The sequence below is a fragment of the Oxyura jamaicensis genome, chromosome 3 (genome assembly GCF_011077185.1).
Source record: "Oxyura jamaicensis isolate SHBP4307 breed ruddy duck chromosome 3, BPBGC_Ojam_1.0, whole genome shotgun sequence".
NCBI lineage: Eukaryota > Metazoa > Chordata > Aves > Anseriformes > Anatidae > Oxyura > Oxyura jamaicensis.
Genome location: NC_048895.1, coordinates 102261647 through 102282735, shown reverse-complemented (window position 1 = coordinate 102282735; position 21089 = coordinate 102261647). Strand labels below are relative to the sequence as shown.

General features: G+C 43.5%; 1 long non-coding RNA gene across 1 annotated transcript; it reads left to right on the top strand.

Moving 5' to 3' along the window:
* The first annotated feature begins 884 nt into the window (after positions 1–884).
* LOC118163445 lies at positions 885–20490 on the top strand. Its single transcript, XR_004749058.1, has 5 exons — positions 885–1367; positions 6768–6873; positions 7643–7971; positions 10794–10803; positions 20478–20490. It is a non-coding gene; the product is annotated as an uncharacterized LOC118163445 (long non-coding RNA).
* The last annotated feature ends 599 nt before the right edge of the window (positions 20491–21089 follow it).

The following is a 21089-nucleotide window of genomic DNA, read 5'->3' as shown; positions in this document are numbered from 1 at the left end:
ACCCGGAGTCTTACCCTGTCTCACCCATGCAAAGCCTTTGGGTGCAAATTTCCCCTCTAACATTTTCCAAAAGAAAGCACAGGACCCAATCCCCACAACTTTCACATCTTAGGGAACTGGTAGAGATGGAAAATCTGTGTGAGGACCCTTGCCTTTGCAGTATCTCAAGTGCTAATGTGAATCTAACAGGTAACATCAGTTGTAATCCTATGAGAATAGGCTTTCTAATAATCTCATGAGAATAGGCTTTTAGGGTTAAAATTTCTGTAGAGTTAATATTTCTGTATATATTTAAAAAGGTGCCTATGTATAGACAAAAAGAAAAAAACAACAAACACATGGGTATTGTTATTATGTCTATGTATCTATACTTTTGATGCCCTCCCTCCTTGTCCCCACATCTGCTTCCAAGAATGTCATACCTGGAAAGAATCATTTTAAATTAATTCAATTTGTTTCAAAGCAGCCTAAGCTGCATCCCTCACAAGGGCCACTCAATCATATTACTGCTCCTGTGAAACTCTTAATGGGACACAAAACAAGTAAAAGTAGATTCAGGTGATCTCACATATTGAACATACTAATTAAATCTGGCAGCAAAATCACTTTGTGAATTTCCTTTAATCCTGTTTTTAAATTAGGCCATATGTATTTTGGCTCCAGTTTTCACGTGCTCTATTTTGTATGAACTTCTTTTTAACCATGTCCTGTGGCCAATTCACATCCAATTGTTTGAAAATGGGTCTTAGATGATAAACCTAGATGATTAAATATGAAGCTAATTCTGCTTTCAAATTCACCTGTTCCTTTGAAAAGCACAGTAAATGTCCCCCACAGGAGGGAGGTTCAAAGCTGCACTGATCTGACTGTGTCTACTGAAAACCCAAATGTTATGATCTCTGTGTTATATGAGATACTATCCCTAAAGTAAAACTAGCTTTAGGGAAGTGGGGATACTTGCTTTAAATCAGTAGTACTTTTCACATTGCCGCTTTTATAATCTTACCTGTGGGGCAATATGAGCTTATTTATGTAGTTTTGCAGTGACAGGCTGATTAGTAGGGGTTTCTTCTTAAAAGTACTTTTCTGTACAGTTTTTGTATTTTACCCATGCTGTAGAAAGTTGAGCATGCAGTTCACGGAGGTCTGCATTGTTAGCCAAAATGTTAGCAGTCAGTATCTACTTGGATAAATAATCTGCTGTGCATATTTTAACTTCAGGAAGCCAAAACTCCAGATGGCTCCTCTGGCATCCAGGATATATGGTGGCACCTGAATGGACTCTCTTTTAGGGGATGGGAGCAAATTCCCTGGTACTGCTGGAACCTAAGATACTGGTGATGCTTTGATCTCTTACTCTTCCTGTGGTACGCTTTGGTTTTTATCTATTTTGTTTTTGTATCCTAGCAGTTTTAGTTCGATCTCGGGTTGATAGAAGCATTTTGTGGTCTGTGCTGGAGTGTGTGTTTGTGCATTATGGAGAAAGTGTTCAGAGGCTGTTCTCCGCAAAACATGTGTTGGTGTGATCTTGGAGGGACTGGACGTGGTGACCCAGGTGGTCCCTCTCCTCTTCATTGTATACTTCACTCCTGATTGCACCAGTGGCATGAAATATGCAATAAATAATAGAATATATAGCAGCTCTGCTTTCACATAATAGAAACGGCAGCAAAATTCTTTCCTGGAGCAGCTTTCCAGAGCATCTGAGCCAACCATTCAGCTGGTATAACCTGTTATAACTCTGTCAAATTGCACAGGACTCCATCAATTTACTGCAGCAGCAGATTTGGCCACCCCTGTTCCATCAGGAATTAGTGGACAAGAAATTTACATATATAGGCACACACACAGACGTGCACATCCAGATTACAAACCAACACGTACTCAGAGCTCCTGTTTTTTTTTTTTTTTTTTTTTTTTTTTTTTTTTTTTTTTTTTCTGGGGTGAAAGTTTGCTCTGTTAGAGCAAGTCTGTGTCAGCACAGTTCCCTTGATCTGTGTGCTGTTAGTGACTCTTGCACTGGTGAGTAACCTCCAAGAGCAAGAAAAAGCTGGCAGGGATACACGTGTTTGTGGATACGTACACATGCATATAGCACAAAGAAAAGAAGGGGTACTGTAGAATAAACGTCCTATCTGCAGAGGTGTGAGGTAGTTGCATTACTCAGGAGTGTGCTGAAATGATTGATGCTAAAAATGTTATACTGCCGCACTCCACACAGTGTGCATTAAAGAAAAGCTAATGCAGGGCATATTAAACTTTATTGAGAGTGGGTTTTGCAACTCTTTAAGAGGCCATGTGCCATGCTTCCTTTTTTAGGATCCAACTACCAAAATTAAAACCAATAAATCTTTCTAAAAATAACCTGAGAAAAACTTTCCCCCTTGTGAAAATGTGGCATGTTAACGTCCTCATGTGCCTTGATTTTCCAGAAGAAAAAAAAAAAAAAAAAAAAAGTAGCACCTTGCTGGAAAGTGCTGCATATTCCATATTCCTTTTGCGTGACACCAAGCTCCGTTTTGCCAGTGGTGCAAGACTGGATGTGACTAATTTTGGGGCTCGGGTCAGAAATGCCCATGGGGATAGGAGGAAGCTCTCCACTAATGGAGACAAAAGACCCTGACTGTGGCAGGCTGCCTGAAGAAGAACAGGATTTGGATCACTAAGTCTGAGGAAGATGGAGCTGTGGGAAGGCAAAGTGTTTAAAAGTCAATCAGATACAAATTTATTGCATGGATTTTAATGAAGAATGTGTGCTTTGCGGGCATGGCTATGCACATACCCACTGTTTGCATTCAGTGAGCAAAGACACATGTAAAAAATGTTTGCATAACACGAATGGGAAGTAGGTAGGGTGGTTCTTTCTCACAGTCAGGCTCTTTCTGTTTATATATATATATCAAATTTACATTTATTGCAAAATATTGTGTACTCTGATTGTGGCATACGTTAGACTTGGTATTTTGCTATTGTATACTGAATTATTGGAGCGAGATGAGAGAGAGGCAGTAAAAGTGAGTAGGGTCCTGGGGAGGTGATCATTTCCCACTAAAGGGGAATATATTTTGCATAGACAACAAGGAAAGAGATTATCTTAGATATTTTGGAGACTTTCCTCTGCATACTTGAATGCAGAAACAGAAGTGCTATTCAGATCTTTTAAGATTGTACCTTTGTGCCTTCCTCTGCATCTAGAAAGTGCCTTGCCCAGTCTGTGCAACTGCTGTTTGCACAGAGGACCAGTAACCGGTCCTGCATGGATTTGTCCAGGGAGATTGGCAAGCGGTGACAGTGGAGGGAAGCTCCCTTCCTGCAGCTAGGTAGAACCAAAATGTGAAAAAATGGCTGGGAATCACAGCCCTGTATAAATTCAGATAGCTTTCCTATCTCTTAAAACCTCTGAGTCTAGATTTCGGAGACTGTCTCCTGATGCAGTTGGGGGATATATGGGATAAGTGCTACAAGTGCAAGTGGGAAGCTTAATACTTTCTGGAATGGTTATGACTGAGGGCTACAGAGACACCGTGACAATCTTTCCTTCCCTCAGCCCACTCTGCCCAAACGAGGCAGTAATAACTAATCTTCATCTAAAGCATCTCTAGTTATAGCTGTTATTGTATTGGCAGTAAGTGCATAACAAGCCGGTGCTATACTGATGGTTTTGTGCTGATAAAAAACCCAGTCAAGCCAAACGCAGAAAATTGTTTTTTAAAATGTGCTCTGAAATGCTTTCTTGCAGCATTAAAACAGTTTACGGCAGATTCAGAAAAGAAAATGCAAGATGTAGGTATCCTGTGTTTGCTTTTAAAGACCTAGAAAAATCTGTGCTTTCTAAACATGCCTTAAGCAGAGGCCCGAATTTGCTGTTGTGCAGTCACGCTGAATTCCAGTGGAGGAAATGGGGCTGGACCCTTTTGCACCATCGGGCGGTGCAGTCTCCAGCAAACCCCGATGTGTCCGTCTGGCAACAGCAGGCTCTTTGCCACCGACTCTACCATGAGCTAGAGCGAGGCCTCCCCTGGGGCCAGGGCTTCTCAGGGATTTCTTTTGTTCATCTGAGCCACTTCTGCCCGTTTCAAAAACTGTGGCCAATTAGCTGTAAAAACAGATGTGCCTGTGATATTTCTCTTCCTCTAAAGGTTACCGCCTAGATCGAGCTTGGTGCTTGCATGGCAGAAAGGCGGGAGGAGGGGGAGAGGGGAAGGAGCAAGAAACCTTTGCTGATGCATTTATGCATCTACTGAAGGAGGAAACAGGTTTTGTTCAGGAACAGCCCGTGCAACACAAAGGGTAAGAGGAATGGCAAGGTGCTCTTTTTGTCTCCCCATCCCTATACCCACCAGCCTAGGGAAAGCAGGCACACAAAGTGATGTAGCCCTGTGCTTTTCACTTTGGCACACTCCCCTCACTGCTGGGAGCTTTGGGGTCAACCTAAGCCTTGAGAAGTGAAAATAAATCCCAGCAGGGTTCCCTGATGTGCATGGGGAAGGGATCTCCATGCTAGCTGTTGAGGGGGCCGCTGGGGATGAGCATCTGTGAGATGAAGCTAGCTGTTGCTCCTCAGGGAAGCTGGCCTCGTGGTGCCTCGGGGCAGGCTGTCCATCCTCTGCTGTCACCGCCTCTCCTGCTCCGTGTGTGGCATCAAGGCAGCCGCAGGATGTAACCGTAGACTCAGGCTATTTAAGGATGCCACTACTGCTGGCGAACACGTACAGCAGGTGACTCATGGAGGAGAAGAGATCATTTTTTAAATGCAGCTTTTCAGGCTCAGGCTTTTGCACCACAGTGGACAGGGAGTGCTGTTGAACCAGAAAAGCCGCTCTCAGAAAAGTTTCCTCATTTCACTTTACAGAGTGGAAAAAAAAAGATCGTTCCCTTACATGAAATGTGATACAGAGGCCAGAATGCTCCTGACAGGGCTGGTGGGATCGGTCAGCAGCAAAGTCCGATGTGAGCGAGGAGCGTCAGGCACTTCCACGCTGCGAGGGCTGATGAAGCCTCGGACCCCCTCCTGACTGCAGATCTTCACAGCAGCATTCCTTGTGTGACAGGCTTTTTCACATTTCCCCATTCAGCTGATTGTGGGTGCTGTGCTATTTTAAACCCACATGGAAGTATGTTTTCAGGACCATCTGCTACCGGCCCTAACCCAGATGATACAGTTAGAGCCTGCCCACAGCATCCTCCCCTCCTTCAGGCGGTTCCAGGAACAAGCGGTGAGTCAGTCCCGCAGCTGAACTCATATTTAGCTAACCCTGATATCCTGCGTGTCGGAGGGAAAGGCACAACGGCCTTCCCAGGTGCAAAGCCTTGTTGTTTCCATGAGTTAGAGGACCCAGCTTGGAATTTAAAAAAAAAAGAAAAGAAAACAACAGAAAAACAAACCAAAACCAAAGCAATGTCACATCAGTGCATCAGTGGCTCTCCCTCATGCTGAAATGATCCTTGCTCAGCATGAGCAGGGTTCCTTTTTCCCTCAGAGGCTGAGGATGAGCTTCAGTCTGTCCTGGAGTAGACTGAGTGCCAGTGCCTCCCACTGGGGTCCCTGCCTCCTGCCATCAGGCAAATGTTAAATGCACAGGTCTGTAAGTCCGGATGAGGCTCTTCCTCCACACGAAGGGCTCCCGAACCTCAAATAAGATTTCATCCAATGAATTGTCTAAAATAGCCTCCTGCAGAGCTCTGTGACTAAGGGCCTGTGTTTATAAGCCATTATTTAGTATATTTTAATCTCATGCTCTTTGATCCCTCTGTGATCTAGCAGCAGCTTTCTGGCCATCCACTCATTTGGCAAAACTGGCAAAACGTGCCCTCTCCTTTGGACTGCTGCTGTCGTCACGTTTCTCCTGGATGCACTTAGCATACTGTACTGCTTGCCACCCAGCAGGTTAATGACCCATAATTATCTTCTCCATATAATGAGGAAAGCTCAATATCTCCACAGCGGATATGCTAGCATGCAGCCCAGGCAAAGTGTTTCAATGTTAAACGATACCTGAGGCCCTGCCCTGTTCCCATTGAAGTCGACGGTGAATTCATCGACTCTGCCGAGCTGTGGATTTCCTAACTGCGGCACAAAGAAAAACGCTCGCTGAAGCCTCTGGCAGCATTACCTGCAAAATGAACGTGTTCAAATTCAGTTTTATTTAGGCTACACAGTGAGTATCCTGTTTTGATCCATGCTGATTTAAATCGAGCGTTGTGAACCTCGTTATTTAGTGCTGCTCACATGAGGCTGAATTTGCTACAGTACCCTTGAGACAGGCAGGCTTTATCCTGCCGAACAGAAACATCCGCAGCTGTACCACACTGCTGCAGGCTCCTTGGAGTTACTTCATCGCCGACTGACAGCTGTGTCCCCTGACCATTATCTGGTGGCCACATACTTCAATAGCGGACTGTATGTACTGTATGCACTAGACTACAGTGTGACCTGACAGCTCGGCTTCCTCTCCCAGAGTATATCTTCTGCTACTCTTTAGCATCCTACAGTTTATCTGTGGTCAGCTTTCTTACCCATTTCCTGCCAGCTGCTACTGGTCTTTTAGTCAGCCCCGCCAGGCATGCAGGCATGGTGAGCTTTCTGAGCCTGAAACCGCGTTATTTCTTGGATATAGGCATTACAATACAAAATTTTAAATGCAAGATTTAAACACGAGATTTCTTTGCACCTTGTGTAATGACAATTAAAAAAGTGTTGCTCTAAGAAACATGCCTCTCATTTATAACAAGTTACTCATTTTTTTTCCATTCTTGCCTTGTTGCAGTGTTATGGCTGAGGCTTGACAAGAACAAAGTAGTTTCTCACAACAGTTACAGCTCATTTTGCCAGCACAAGGAGCCCAGCACTTGGTGTCCTTCTTCCCTCCCTTGGTGAGTTGTTCCACAGGGATGTTAAAGCAGCTCTTTGGTATTTTACAGGATGGTAATTCCTCTCCATAAGCCTTTTGGAAAATTGCTACCTCTCTGTGCTGTGATGGAGGTGATGGGACTGGAGTGCAATGCCCGTGGTGAGCTCAGTTGGAGGTGTCCCTGCTGCTGCAGCAGGGTGCAGAAACTGCTCGGCAGCTTCCACGGAGCGTTGGTGCTGAAGGATGTGTCCCTTGCTCTTGTTGCTTCTCTCTGGTCATGTTCTTGGTTTATTCTTGGGGCTATTTTGGGAAGCATCTGCTCTGGGGGAAACCAAGACCAAGGAGTTTGAGGCTGTGAAGTGAGCATTTTCTCTTTGATGGGCTTCCCCTGGGTGATGGCTCCCTTCCTCAGAAAGCCCCAATCTGTCCCAAATGAGAGGGTTGTTCGATGGGGCAGAAATCAGCTCCCTGGGCTGTGGGCTCCAGCTTACCAAAAAAAATGGTTTTGAAACAGTGGAAGAAGAGCTCAAAGCCTTTCCCAGAGCCTTCTTCATCTTTTATTTCTCTTCCAAAGCAAAAAAGGACTTCAAACCTTTAGGAGGTTTATGAGTCAGCAAGTAAATAGATCCTTACGCTGGGCAGTGTGAAAGTTCCTGTGCCTCCTTGCATGCTCTTTGCTAAGACCTGACATACACTCGGTAGCTGCTTCCTCTCTTAATAAGAGCAAGGAGGGCATGGATAAGAGCATGGATCAGGCCATGGCCATGACTCTGTCCCCTTCTACTGTGCAGGCTGACTGCATGCGTGGAAGCAGAAGCGCTTAGGCCAAAGGCTGAGGCAGACCACATGGAAAATTAAAGGGAAAAAGAAGTGCTCAAGTTCTTGAGTTCAGCACTGACCTTCTGGGGGACTGAACATTCATGATAGTCTCTCACGTGAAATGCAAAGCAGAAATGTCTTCCTGCCATTCAAACAGGAGGGATTGCTTCCATCCTTTCCCTTTCATTCAGCATTTATTCTGAAACCTAATGATGGCAGCTGGGGATGGGGGTTGTGTTCTTGTTCTGAAGCACCGTTTGGTGGAGCCTGTCAATCCCAGTGATCTGCTGAGGATACAAGAGTCAACATGTGTGAATATGCTGTGCTTAACATTCATCATTGCCTGCTCTTCTCCTGGTCACTTTAGAGGACACAGCTAGGAAAAAAAGATATATTTGTCCAACTGAATTCTACAGAATGCCTGTTAGATCTTTCTGTGTCTGCTGTGGGGCTCCAGGCATGTCTTGAGGGAGTTTTAGGTTTTAAGGATGGAAAGGGCTGTTGCAATGCTCTAGATCTTCTGCATAATGCAACCCATAAAAAATCACTGGAGCTCTTTTGTATCTGATGCATTTGGCTTACTAAAACTCATGTTCCAAAGAATCCACTTGACCCAGTGATGCAGATCTGCCAGTATAACTATTTGTACCTCCATTATTTACCACTTCAGTGTTTTTTCAACCAGCTGTAGCCTTTAATGGATTTTTTTTTTTTTCTTTTATTTTCTTCAGATAATTGCTAGGGTTAGTGAACAACACTGGGCTAAGACAAGTCTTCTGTGGGATCCCATTAGACATCTTCCGACGATGGGGATGATTCAGTTAGGACTGCCTTTTTGAGCTTTGTTGGCTCACCATCTTTTAATCGATTTAGTATGAGGTACATTCGTTCTGGATAGTGCTAATTATTTTAATCAGAATGCCGTGTGGGACTGAGTTAAATGCCTCACAGATGTTGAAACACACAACGAAGACAGAGCTACCTTTATCAGCTCAAGTTGTAATTTCACTAAAAAGCCATACTGCGCTCATTTGACAAGACTTTTCCACAAAGCCGTGTTGATGACTATTAATTACGCTGCCGTCTTTTGAGCCTTTTTCAACTCTGACCCATGTGAGCTTGTCGGTGTGGGATGAAGCTGCAATGCAAATGAGCCATGGGGCAGAGGGCACGTGCTGAGCCATGTGATATGCAGGCCAGGAGTGGCACAGGGTAGTATTAGTCTTGGAAACACTGCTACCCTGTTAACCCTTCCCATCAATCCACTTGATTCCTTGGTCAGCTGTAGGCTCACCAACCTGTCATTGCCCAGGCTGCTTGTTTTGCCTTCTGTAAAACAGTGACACATCATGAGCTTTTGCTGTCTTCTGGAAGCAGTCCAGGATGTGCTAAAAAACAACACAAACTTTTCTGGAGGACTCCTTGGCATATTTATTTAATATGCTGGGGTGCAACTTACCAAGTGCTGCAGATTGAAAAATGTTGAGTTTTGATAGCTGCTGTTTAACTTTCTCCTAAGTAACTGATGGAATAGAAAGTGTTTCCTTATCACCATGAGATAAGAATACATCATCCTGCTACTTTCCAAATACAAACCAGAAATATTTATTGAATGCTTCTGCTTTTATGAATCATGACTGACAATTTTGAGATTCCTATCTAGCATTGGAGCTATCCCATTGTTAGGACTTTGTTTGTTCCTGGTATATTTAAACAGTTCCTCTTTATTGTTCTTACTGGCCACAGATTTGTGTGTTAGTGCCTTTAATTTCCTATGGTAATTTCCTTAACTTCTGATATATATACATTCACACTGTCAAATCCAGATTCAAGTCCAAAGTCCAAACCACTGAACTTTTTATGTATCCAGGCCTCGTTTTTGTCTCAACACAATATAAAGCAGCAGCTAAAAGGCTTGGATCAAGGTTTAATTTTTGAAATTCACAGCCCTTTCCCCCAAATCGAGAAGAGCTCGTACATTTCAGAGCCATCTCTTATTCAGCGGCTCTCAACCTTTCAGCATCAAGATTAAGAAAAAAATATAAATTATGTGAACCAGCCATTCCAATGCCCTTTGTATTAAGACAGAATCATCTGGATTATTTTTTTGGGTGACAGTTGTGTCCCTTGCTGCAGAGGTGAACAGGGATGCTCATCCTCTGCTCCCGTGCGGGGCTCAGACCTGTGGCAGGGCTGGCTGCAGAGGCTAGAGGATTTCTGCAGGTATGGGAGCTGGCCCTTGTGCTTTGGTCCAGGTGCTGCCGAGGTGTGTGCAAGCAAGGGAAGATGGGAAATGGAGGGACAGTGAGGTGTGATGAATTTGTTGCACTTGCATCAGTGCTCAGCCCTGTGTGCGTGGAGAGTCTACGCTGAGTACTACCCTGCTGTCCAGTCTGGGGGAAGCAGCATCTGGAGGTATTTGGGTGGGTCTTTCTCCTCACTTCCCTCCCAGCTGCTGTGGGAACTATTTTTTACCCTTCTTGCTGCTGTCTCTTAACTGGCTTGCTGCTGTCTGCCATGGTTGTGCCCGGGATGTTTTGTCTCAGTGGCTGAGAAAAGCCCTTCCAGGTAACAGCAGGTGAGTTGTTATTTGTGATTGCAACTGGGCGACCATTTATTGCCTCTTCCGCTGGGTAAAGTTATTTGAAAGTTATGCAGCTGGAAGAGCACTGCAAGCCTGGCTTACAACTCTCCTCTCTTTCCCAGTAGTAGACTTTGATTTGCTGTAGTTCATTTCCCTCTGAAGTCTGCTTTTTGTAGATAACATAAAGCACTTGGCATAGTGGTTGATAACTGAATGTATGAAGCATGACATTTTCCTAGATACGGTATGCCATATGAACACTTGTCTTTTGTATCAGAACCCATAAACACGAGTTGACTGAGGGCAAATAGCTTGCTTGGGTCCTCGGGAGAGGCAGGGAACGAGAGCTGGCACAGAGGGAAGTGGGACGTGGGTGCAGCTACATGAGGTGGATGTGTGGCAAGAAGGCCAAGGGCAAATGATCCCTGTTGGGCAGCTGCTGGCGGGAGTGATACCTCACAATGGTGGTGGAGAAAAGGCCTTACGGAAATTTAATTTCCTCTCCACTTGTCTTTCTGCCTGTCAATTAAAATACTGAGATGTTTTTCTGTCTCTGGAGCACAGCTATCCCCCTCTCCTCCCACCTCCCCCAGCCCAGTGAGACCTCAGGCCCATGCTGAGCCCCCAGCGAGGCAGCTCACCTCCCTGTCTCTCCCTTAGCTGCCCACAAAGAGAAACTAAAAATAGTATCCAGTCTTACAGAGTTCTGGGAAACTTTAATTCCTTGGTATGAATAAAGCTCTGAGCTCTGCGGCTGAGAAGCGCTCCATGCTGTAAGACAGAGCAGCATGTATACCAGGGAATACACAGAACTACGTGGTATATTTTAAAAGTAATGAAGCTTCACACCTTCAATATTGCTATTAAAGCTTTGCTGAGGGCTTCTGCATTCACACTGCTGCACTGCTGAGAGAGTTATCGAGGATGCGTGTGAACCGAGGGAAAACGCCTGCCCTTCTCCATCGCAGCCCTGAAGGTTTTGTACCAGCAGCCTGCTAGGAGCTGCGCTTTGCCATGCAGGTGGGGCTGCAGCCAACACAGGGCATACACAGAGGTAAAGGAGAGAGCCTGGTCGTGTACTGAAAGACAGACAGAAGGATATAGGAAACACACAGTGCTGGTGAGTCAAGCTGAAGGTACCTAGGGATGAATTTTGAAGCCTCCTATCCTAAACTGTGAATGCAAGCTGCAGATGAGAAGGAACTCAGAGAAATGCTGAGTTGTTCATGAAAATGCAGATTTTACAGTTGTCTGTGTAGGAACATTCGCATAGCAGGTAAGAAGCTGTGATCTGCTTCCCTCGATGCAGGCTGAGCTTAGCCACATTTGGCTCAGGCTCAGTTTTAAGGCAAAGCAGGGTAATTGCTGACTTTGTATGAGAAGCAGGCATCCATTTGCTTTGGTTTTTGCATTCTCTTTCAGCAGTATATTTATAAGATATCCAGAGGCATGGGAACTGAAAGTGAAGAAAACATATCTGGGGTCCCACAGAGGCAGAAGCTGCCGCTGGTTTGCACGTGTGAATTTTGCCAGTGAGCTTCGGTGGCTTGGAAGCAAAGCCTGGTGCTAGCGAATAATGAAAGCTGAACCTAAAACTGGCCATATCCAAATTCCCAGAGCCCAACAAACTGGAGTGTGGGGGCTTAAGGCAGAAGAGAGGGGCAAAACCAGGTAAAGATGCTGTTATATTTATTCTAGTGCTTAGAGTTGATTAGAGTTGGGTGAAAATGATTAGCTGAAAGGATTCCGAGTAAACCAATTTAAAATGTAATTATGAAGGGCTCAAGATAGTGTGTGTGCGTAATTATGTTTCTTGCCTGTGTGCACTGTACTCGGTGATTTTGTTCTGCAGAGAGTGGAGGGGGGAGGCCAGGCAGCGCGGGGTGGTAGCTGCCAGGCTGCTCGTGCTGGCCTTATCGCCTCGTCCTGGGGTCTGAAGGTGTTTTCTGGCCACAGTGTTAACACTCAGCTAGCATTAAGCTGGGTGCCAAACCCTTGTAGCTACAGAGATGAAGGTGGGCTATAACAGGGAAGTCATTAATGGGGAGAAGTCGGGGGGCTAAAATTCATTTCATCACCGGCAGCAAAGGGTGGTGGTTTGTGTGATATCAAACACGTGTCTGGGTTAGGCAGTGAGCTGAGCACAGTGACACTTTTAGGACAAAAAGGAAAAGGATGCGCTCTGGCTGGCTCAGACATTCATCCATAGCCTGAGAGCTTTACATCCATCCCTGCCATAGGAGACACAGGCATAGATGATCCAGCACAGCCTTAAAAAATAGGCAGTGCTAGCTTTGTGTTGTTTGCTTGTTCCTTCGTGCTCTCCGGGTGCCTGCTTTCTGTTACTGCCCTTAATTGGGTAGTTAGCTGCTCCTCGTGTCCTCGGAGCACTTCTCTCTGTGGCCAGCATGCAGCAGGCTGCCGTGTTGGCACTTAGGATGCACCGACTGAAGTCTCTTGGGCGTGGGCTGCAAGATAGAGCTGTTCCACTGGGACTGGCACGTTTTCATGGTGGGAAACCCATGTTTCTGTTTTGTCCTTTGATCAGTAGGTGCTGGTGCATGTCTGAGGTTCCTGGTGATTTTTCAGCACAAACAGCTAATCCTTTTTTTCCTACTTAATCATTCAATCGGCACCAATGTGCAGCCTCTGAGTAATGGCCTGGGGAATGAAACTTGTAGCCAAATCTTACGTCTTGCTAAAACCACAAATCAAGCTTTGAAAAATTGGTGCAATGAGAAGCAAGGCTCCCCGATAAAAAGAAAGGAATACTTCAGCTGCTGTCATCTTAACTCCTAATACCTTGTTGCAGGAAAGAGCTATTTTTGGAAGATGGCAAGGGAAATGAAAAGGGTTAGCAGTGCCTACGGCTGATAACACTGACCTGTTTTCCTGGCGTTCGTCCAAACGCTAGGCCAGCTTTGCCTGAAATATAGGTGATTCATCAGCTGAACGGCAAGCAGTGTGGTACAGAAGCATGGTTGTAGATGTGTTATTGTTTCAATAACCTGAGTTTTAGCTGTTCCACTTTAAAAACTAATGAAGCAAACAGTGTTATGACACAGATGTAGGCAGTGAAAATGTGTCAGAGAAAGGCAATTAACCTCTGTACTAATAAAGTCTGTCAAATTAATAAAATATTTTTTAGATATTATAATAGGTAATAAGAAATATATAGGCCATGAGTATTAGATGCCTCAAGCCTTGTGGAATCATTTATACCTTTGACAAGTAAATGTAAAACTTCATCAAGGAGAAGAAGGAGGTTATACCCTCTTTATACAAGTGTAAATGACTAAAAAGTCACAGCTTGCTGGGGTGGGTTGTGAATTTCTGTTTCCATTGGCACCGCATCCCTCCTAATGCAGTGAAGGTCAGGTTTTTATTTCCGTGTGTGGACATCCCTTTATCAGTTATATTTTCAGTTCTCTATTGGACAGCCACGGGACATTCTGAGCTGAAATACCACTGATTAAAAACCAAAGCAAAGCCCCAGCTACCTGGCTGGAGAGATGGGATTGTATGAGATGGTTGCTTTGAGCAGGAGAAGGTTCTCCCCAGTCTGTCCTCCCTCTCTCCCTCCTTCTCTCCCTCCCTCATCATTTGTGATTTCTTCTGAACTGTCCCACTGGGAGTTGCCATGAAGCTGATGTTGAATGTGAACCAAAACTAGGTTAATTAAATACAGGCTCTAAATTCTTTGCTAAGTCATGTCAAAGTTATAGTAGATATGTAGACCTGACTGCTCCCATGAGAGAAACAAAAGTATTTTTTGAGACTGAGTGAGCTTTCTAATGCATTATTGTTGTAAGAGTTGTTGTGCTATGACCATCATTTAGCTGCTTCATGGTTTATTTTGAACAACTTTGTCTACTGGTGACCATCACATCTGCTGTTTGGTCATGTTACAATGTCACCAAAGTTGCTGCACTCTAAAACATTAATAGTGCAAATACATTGAAAACCATAGCCTGATCTCACATATGTCTTTCAGGATTCACAGTAGTGAAATATCCGCTTACCTTGTTTGCAAACACTTCAGACCAATGCATTTAGGCAGTGCACAGTTAAAACCTCTTATTACTCCAAGAGTAAATTCACCTGCCATTTTGTTCTCTAAAAGCAAAACTATTGTAGTGTTGTGTCTCATAATCAAAATCCTATACAGCCATACCTTCTACTAGCAAATCAGTGATAAAAGCAAAGTTTTATCAAAGGCTTTCATATCTTAATAGTCTTCTACTTCCTTACCTCCAGAAATGTCACTTCTGGTGTGACAAGGTGTTAAATCATGTATAAATATTAATAATTATCAACAAACACCTCATAAAATTTATCATTATCAAAGAACATATAGTCCTGACTATGGGGTCTGCTCTTGTGCTCCTCCACACTGTAGCCTCTAACTTTTCCTGGCACAAAGAACCTTGCATTTGCTTCCTATGCCTCCTACCATGGTCAGGACTTCTTTGGATGGAAAATATTGCACTGAAGAGCACACGTAGACCTGAATGACAGCCTTTTCTTTGGACAGAGAGGCTGTAACTTGCTCCCTTTGCATATGTAAGTCCTTCTGAGTTCAATTGAATTGTTTTATATGACTCTGACTACAGCAATTGATCTGGTAACCCATGAGACCACGAGGCTGAATATCAAATCTTGTGCAGTGTATGGGAGTGCCAGTAACTTTAGCAGCCCCGTCTCCGCAACAAGGCTTCAGGTGCAGCCATCTTTTGTCCTGGCTTTTATCAAGCCAGACCTTTTAAAATTGTATCTAGAGCCTTAAACAGCCCTTGACTAGATTATCCAGCATGAAATATGAAATTTGGCTGACCTTGATTGAAACAAATGGCAGACATGGTGGTATTTTAATCATGAGTGGGTTGTTTCCTCAGAATTTATGCTAGTTAAGCATCAGGTCAGGATAACTACTCAAATGGTCTTGCTTTTTTACAAAGTCTTAATAAATATTCTGATAAATGTTGGGTTCATTTCAATAGGCAATTTATTGCTTGGGAAAACAGCTTTTGTACTTTTTAAAATTACACAGTGAAAATTATATATATATATATTTCTTTTTACTTCTTATCTATATTTTAAGAAGTTTTGAAAAAAAATGATTAAACATCTGGACTACCTGCTGAGGTAGGTAAATGTTGCTATCTTAGTTTTTCTGTCAGAAAACCTGAGGCACAATGCTTTGCAAAGCCCAAATCCACATGGCTTGGATTCAGAAAAAGACAAGGAAGATCAGCACTTGTCAGGGAGCAATTAATGGATTAACAGAATAAGGTGTGAGTGGCTTTCCAAAGGCCAAACTATAAAGTTGTGGACAGGCAGCTGCAAGTGTTTGAGTTAATGAGTTACCAGCAGCGAGCTGAACTGTGAAGACTCCCAAGATAAGTGCTCCTAGTCACAAGTGATGCATGTGATAGCACAAATCACCACGACTGTTTCACATCATATTTGTGCTGCCTTAGGATGGCCTTGCCATAGCTCAGCTGATTTCTGAGGCCACCGCAGAATCTTTGTAGCTGGTGGTCCTATGTCCTTGTGTCAGAGTCCTCCCTCCTGTGGTGTGATCCTTAGGGATTCAGAGATCTGCTCTACACATCCAGGCATGGGAAAGCAGCTGTAAGAGCCAGTTTGGTTCTGGTTGTTCTCAATAGTATCCATGGACTTTGATGATTTCCACATTTAAAATACTTTCTTATACTCAAATAAATTCTTCACTTAGAAATCACCTTCTTCAACTTCAGTCTTCCCTTTTGGTTTAGTAGCTTTTACTGAAAACGGCAGAACTTACAATTTCTCTATACTTAATGATAAGCTCCTGCTAGAACCATCACTCATCGATGTGCTGAAAACAGCCCTTCATCTTGCACTTCTTCTGCTTTCTGTTCAGCTGTGTCCCAGTCCCCATGAACACCTCCCCATGGGAACTGTTATATTAAAAATGTAATGACAGAAACATTGTTTTGTACAGGACCGTTCAGGAACACGATGAATGCTGTGCAGATGTGCATACTGAAACCTTTGTATCTCTAGGAAATACACTGCTGTATTTTGATATGTTTTTCTCTAAAGCTGTAAATAACCACAGTCAGCAGCATGCTTGAAAGGGTTAAAGGAAAATAGGTTTGAGGAAATATTCAAAGCCCTGAGTAGGTGCTACACATTCGGCCACGCAGTTGCTTGCAGAAAATGCAATGGGAAGTGTGTCAATCACCTCGTTTTGCAGATGCACATAAGCCTTTGTAAGCAAGATGCTGGTTGCCACATAATTAGAGCACAGGGCTGTGTCCCAATGCCCCAGTTTCTGTTTGTGACACCGTGGTGGCCTGCCGTGTGACAAAGGACAAAGCATTCAGCTTCTCCAGGCCAGTGTCATCACGAAGCAGGGTGACCACGTGTCCATGTGAACCAGCTGGTGCTGCAGTGTTCGGGGTGCTGTCAAGATCCTGAGTACAAAGCTCAGCGTTAGTCACAGCATTATCTTCCTCACTGTTCAGTATAGCTATCTGCTAAGTCCAGGTTGAGATCTCAGAACTTATCTGCAAAGTGTGTGGCCTGAACACCTGATAGCTTGTCTGAGGCTCTATAACAAATATTTACCTTTTTGCTTCTTCATGAGGCTAAAATTTATCAGGTTCCTATATAACTCTGCAGAGTAAATTTCCGTAAGATGTGGGACCAGACAGAAACTTAGGCACTCTGCTAAGATGCATTTCTTCAACTCTGCCTTCAGTACTGAAAGCAAAGATAATAGCAGACAGCAATAGCAATAGCTTTCTAAAAAGTTATATGTGATGCATGAAAGTATAAATGCATTAGATAGCTATATTTGAAAAGTGAACTGCATATATTCATATTTATTTTCATCTATGAAGACTTCTTCCTGGGAGGAGAAGAGAGAAAAAAAGAAAGATCAACATGTGACAGATGCACATCAGGGAAGTGGGTTGTCACACTGCAGGGAGGTGTTGAGATATTACAACGATGGACATGCATTACAAACCTGAACAGAGCAAAATACACTGTTTGGAAAAGTGAGCAGACGTAGAAATCATTAACTGAGTTAGTGAGAAATGGTGCTAGGGTGAAACACAATTTTAAAATCATATGCAATCTGGAGAAGTCTCTGTAAAACAGGTGTTAGAGTTTCAAGTTGAACTTTTTACATTTGTCCCTAAAGGCAGATCTGTTAAGTTTTTTCCTTGTGAGGGTATAGGCTTGAGGGGAATCACCTGTACCACAGCGGTATCCTTTGCTTTTAGAAATGGAACTGCAATCTGCTGCCTGCGCTGCTCTCAACTGACCTTTGAGTCTGCTCTTGCAATCCAGTATCTGTTTTCTGAGCCTAAGCTTTAAGTCACAGGCTTTGCAGCAGTCTCCCCAGAGAGCTTTGAGGCAGTTCATCAAAGCAGGTGGAAGGAAGAATATGTTGTAATAGATCTTTCATTCTTGCATATGAGTAACGAGAAGGAACAAAACATGCTGTCTGTGGACATATTTTTTCTTTAGAAACCAATCATACCAGGACTATAAATATAAGCAGTGTATTACAGGTGCTACATGCAGCCTTAAATATTCTTTTCTGGTGCCAAAGTGTACGCATTGGTGTGATTTCATTATGGACAGAGAGAAATATTGTCTTTTATTTTGTGACAGCTCAAATATTGTTTTAAACAAATTACTCCCAGGACATGGCTATACTTCATCCTGAATGTTTTTATTGTCTGAGCAGCTCAATCCAAACGATCAGAGTTTGTGTTCAACTTCCTATGTAAGTTAACAAGCTATTTAGAGTGCTTTGTAACTGGAGTTTAACCAGTGTCTCAGAATTTATGCTTCTGCTTTGCTTGCTCAGCATCAGCATAGCTCATTCACCATTCAAGCACTTATTACCTAAAGCTGCCCATTCCTGTTCTCGGTACCTGCCCTTCAGTCCCCCTTGAAGCTTGAATTTTCCTGTAAATCTTGTGCATCCTGAAGGATGTGTGCCTCTACCTGGGGTAAGTTATTCCTCCTTGGGCCTGTTCCAGCAGCATTCACGAACTTCCAGACACTGTTTGGAAATGGGTGTGAAGTTGAAGCTAGCAGCCCTGCTGCCCAGGAGATTGAGTTGCTGTCATATTGCATCTGACTTGCATCAGATCAGAGTTTAGGATTTGGGTGATTTGTTCTTCAGATTAATGTCAATCTGTTTTAAATTAAAACACCCTGGGGCAAATCCTTTGCTATGATCAATGAACTGTCTGGCTGCAGTCAACCAACATTACAACAGACATGAATTTGGCCTCCAGGTTCATTGCCTCATCTCCTACAACATCACTTTCCTTATGTGTTTCAGACATCAAGCCTTTGATCCTGTGAGCTGTTGACCGTCTTCCACGGAAATCAGTGAGAATGGAGAGTGCTTCAGTGTTCAGCACCTTGTTGGTTTGACCATAAGAAATGGACCACATATCTGCTCTACCTAAAATATAATTACAGTGTATCTATGAACAGGAAATCTGCTTTGCACCTGTTTTATCACAGGAACAATAGGCACAGGAAGTATTTGGAAAATGAGGAACACACCTGTGTGTGAGCGTATAACAAAGCATCTTTATATATAATCATTTGCTATAAGTCATTTCAGAAATGACAAGCTGTTTTTCAACTTCATGTCACCACTGCCTGATGCATCTAATTAGTCCTGTTCTCCAGCTGACAAATATCAGCTGCTCTTTCTAAAACATGGTTTCTCCCTTAAGTACATCCCTCTGGCAAAGTTAAATATTAATTATCCTTTTTTTTTTATTTTATGATTATTCATGGGTGCTAATGCCACTACACGATGAATGGATAAGTCAATACCACAAAATATTAAAAGTGTTGTTTCTGAACCACTACAGCAGCTGAAAATGAATGTGGACACTGTGGCTGGCTTGCGTTGACAGCCACGCACATCAGTGGTGAGACCCAAGTGCTGTGGTTTGGTGGATGAGGGCATTGGACCTGGATGTGAGAAATGCACCTTCTCTTCTCAGCTCAGATGCTGGCCTGTTTTGTAACAGCACACTCCCCTTTGTGTATTAGCCTTGCAAGGCACAGAGCAGTGCAGATACTGAGGAGCCCAGATGCCTGTGCACATCTATGTTCTGTGGAGCTGAGATGAGCTTTTGCTTGGCATTTGGGCTGGAGCTTTTTGGGGTCCTCCTATCGTCCCATCCACCCTTTGTGTCAATGGCTGTGGGAGCCAGTAATGGGCTTTACTCTTAACTTTTTGTCATGCTTTGCCCTATGGGTTCAGTAATTCCTTCTCTCTTTGTCTGCTGTCACCCCTCAGGCAGAAGAGCACAGTCCTTCACTTGGGAGAGGTGCTCAGATAGCTGGAGCATCCTTGTTGCCACATTAGCAGGTGGCTATTTTCTGCTCGTCTGTTTTCTAGCTGACCCCCATGTCAGTATGTCTTCTTTCCATGCCAGCTGTCTGTACGCTGGCCTGCAGGAAGATGCACACCCAGGCCTTGTGAACCAACCCCCAAAATGGACACCGAGCAGAGAGTAAATTGTAATCGTGTTTCCTGAGACCAGTTACACCAGCTGAATGCACTGTGAGACATCCTCAGCCATTCCCACGAAAATGAAGTTGGCTGTCTTGTCTGCCTTGCTGCCACACTGACATGAAGGCTGATGCAGTGATTTTCTTTCCTTCTGGAGGAGACTTCATATTTGTTTTGTCCAGCCTGATTTGCAGCTGAACTCAGTTGCTGGCCCCATGTGGGGGCCTGATATAGGTCTGCAAGCCCTTATCCTTTGTGTCTTTCAAGGCATTGTGGGTGACTCTGAAGCTGTTCCCTTCCTCAGGTGGCTCTGAGGGTGCACAGCTCCACTTTTGTCCCAATGTCTTTAGCTCAGTGCAGCTCAATCCACCTCTGTGTGGATCAGAAAGATGCTGAAACACGGGGATTTCCTGCAGCTCATCCATTGCCACTGATAAGTCTTTCTGACCCAGCTTCTTTCTGAATGTTTCCTAGTATGATGAGCAATTTCTTACCCACATCACACAATCCTGCATGTCCAAAGCTTGTTGTACCGGACCTTCCTTTTGGTAGTCAGCAAAATATTTAGAGGCAGCCTGACTGATTCACTGAGCCAGACCATAGGACTGAAATAGTAACTGACATTTGTTAAACCCCAAGCTAACATTTTTGAAATATGTAGATGAGAATTAAGCTCCATCTTAGAGCAGTACGTGTTAGAAGTGCAACGTGTTTGTGGATACATTCATTGTAAAGGTAAAAATAAATAACATCTGTTTGCATTGTGAGTGCCCGGCTCGGGGAATGGAGTGCAAATAACTGTGCCTGGGTACCTGCCACATGTTTAGGCTGTGGTTTTATTACATGAAAATTTGCATCTGTCTCTTGTGTTGCTAAGTGTCTCAAAAAAAAAAGAAAAGTAATATTATTTGACACCTGAGGAGGTTTTGGAAAATGTTATTTTCTTCCAGGTTAGGTACCTGCTAAAGATCCAACTCCTGACCATAAGAAACTGAGGTGGGTAGAATACATGTGAACGTGAAAACTCCCAAACTGGCAGTCATAGAGGATATTCAATCATTATAATTATTTCCAAGTAATTTAGCATATCTCTCATTATAATATGAGGTCATCTTGATGCAAAATAATGTCTAATTATACACAATCCCTTTTCAGATACTCGTAATAGATTCCAGAGGAAAACCTTTTGGCTCCTCTTATTGGGAGCTTTTAATTTTTAATTTACATTTTTTTTTTAATTAATTTTTTGAGCAAACAGGGCAAATCAATCTATTTAAATTAATTA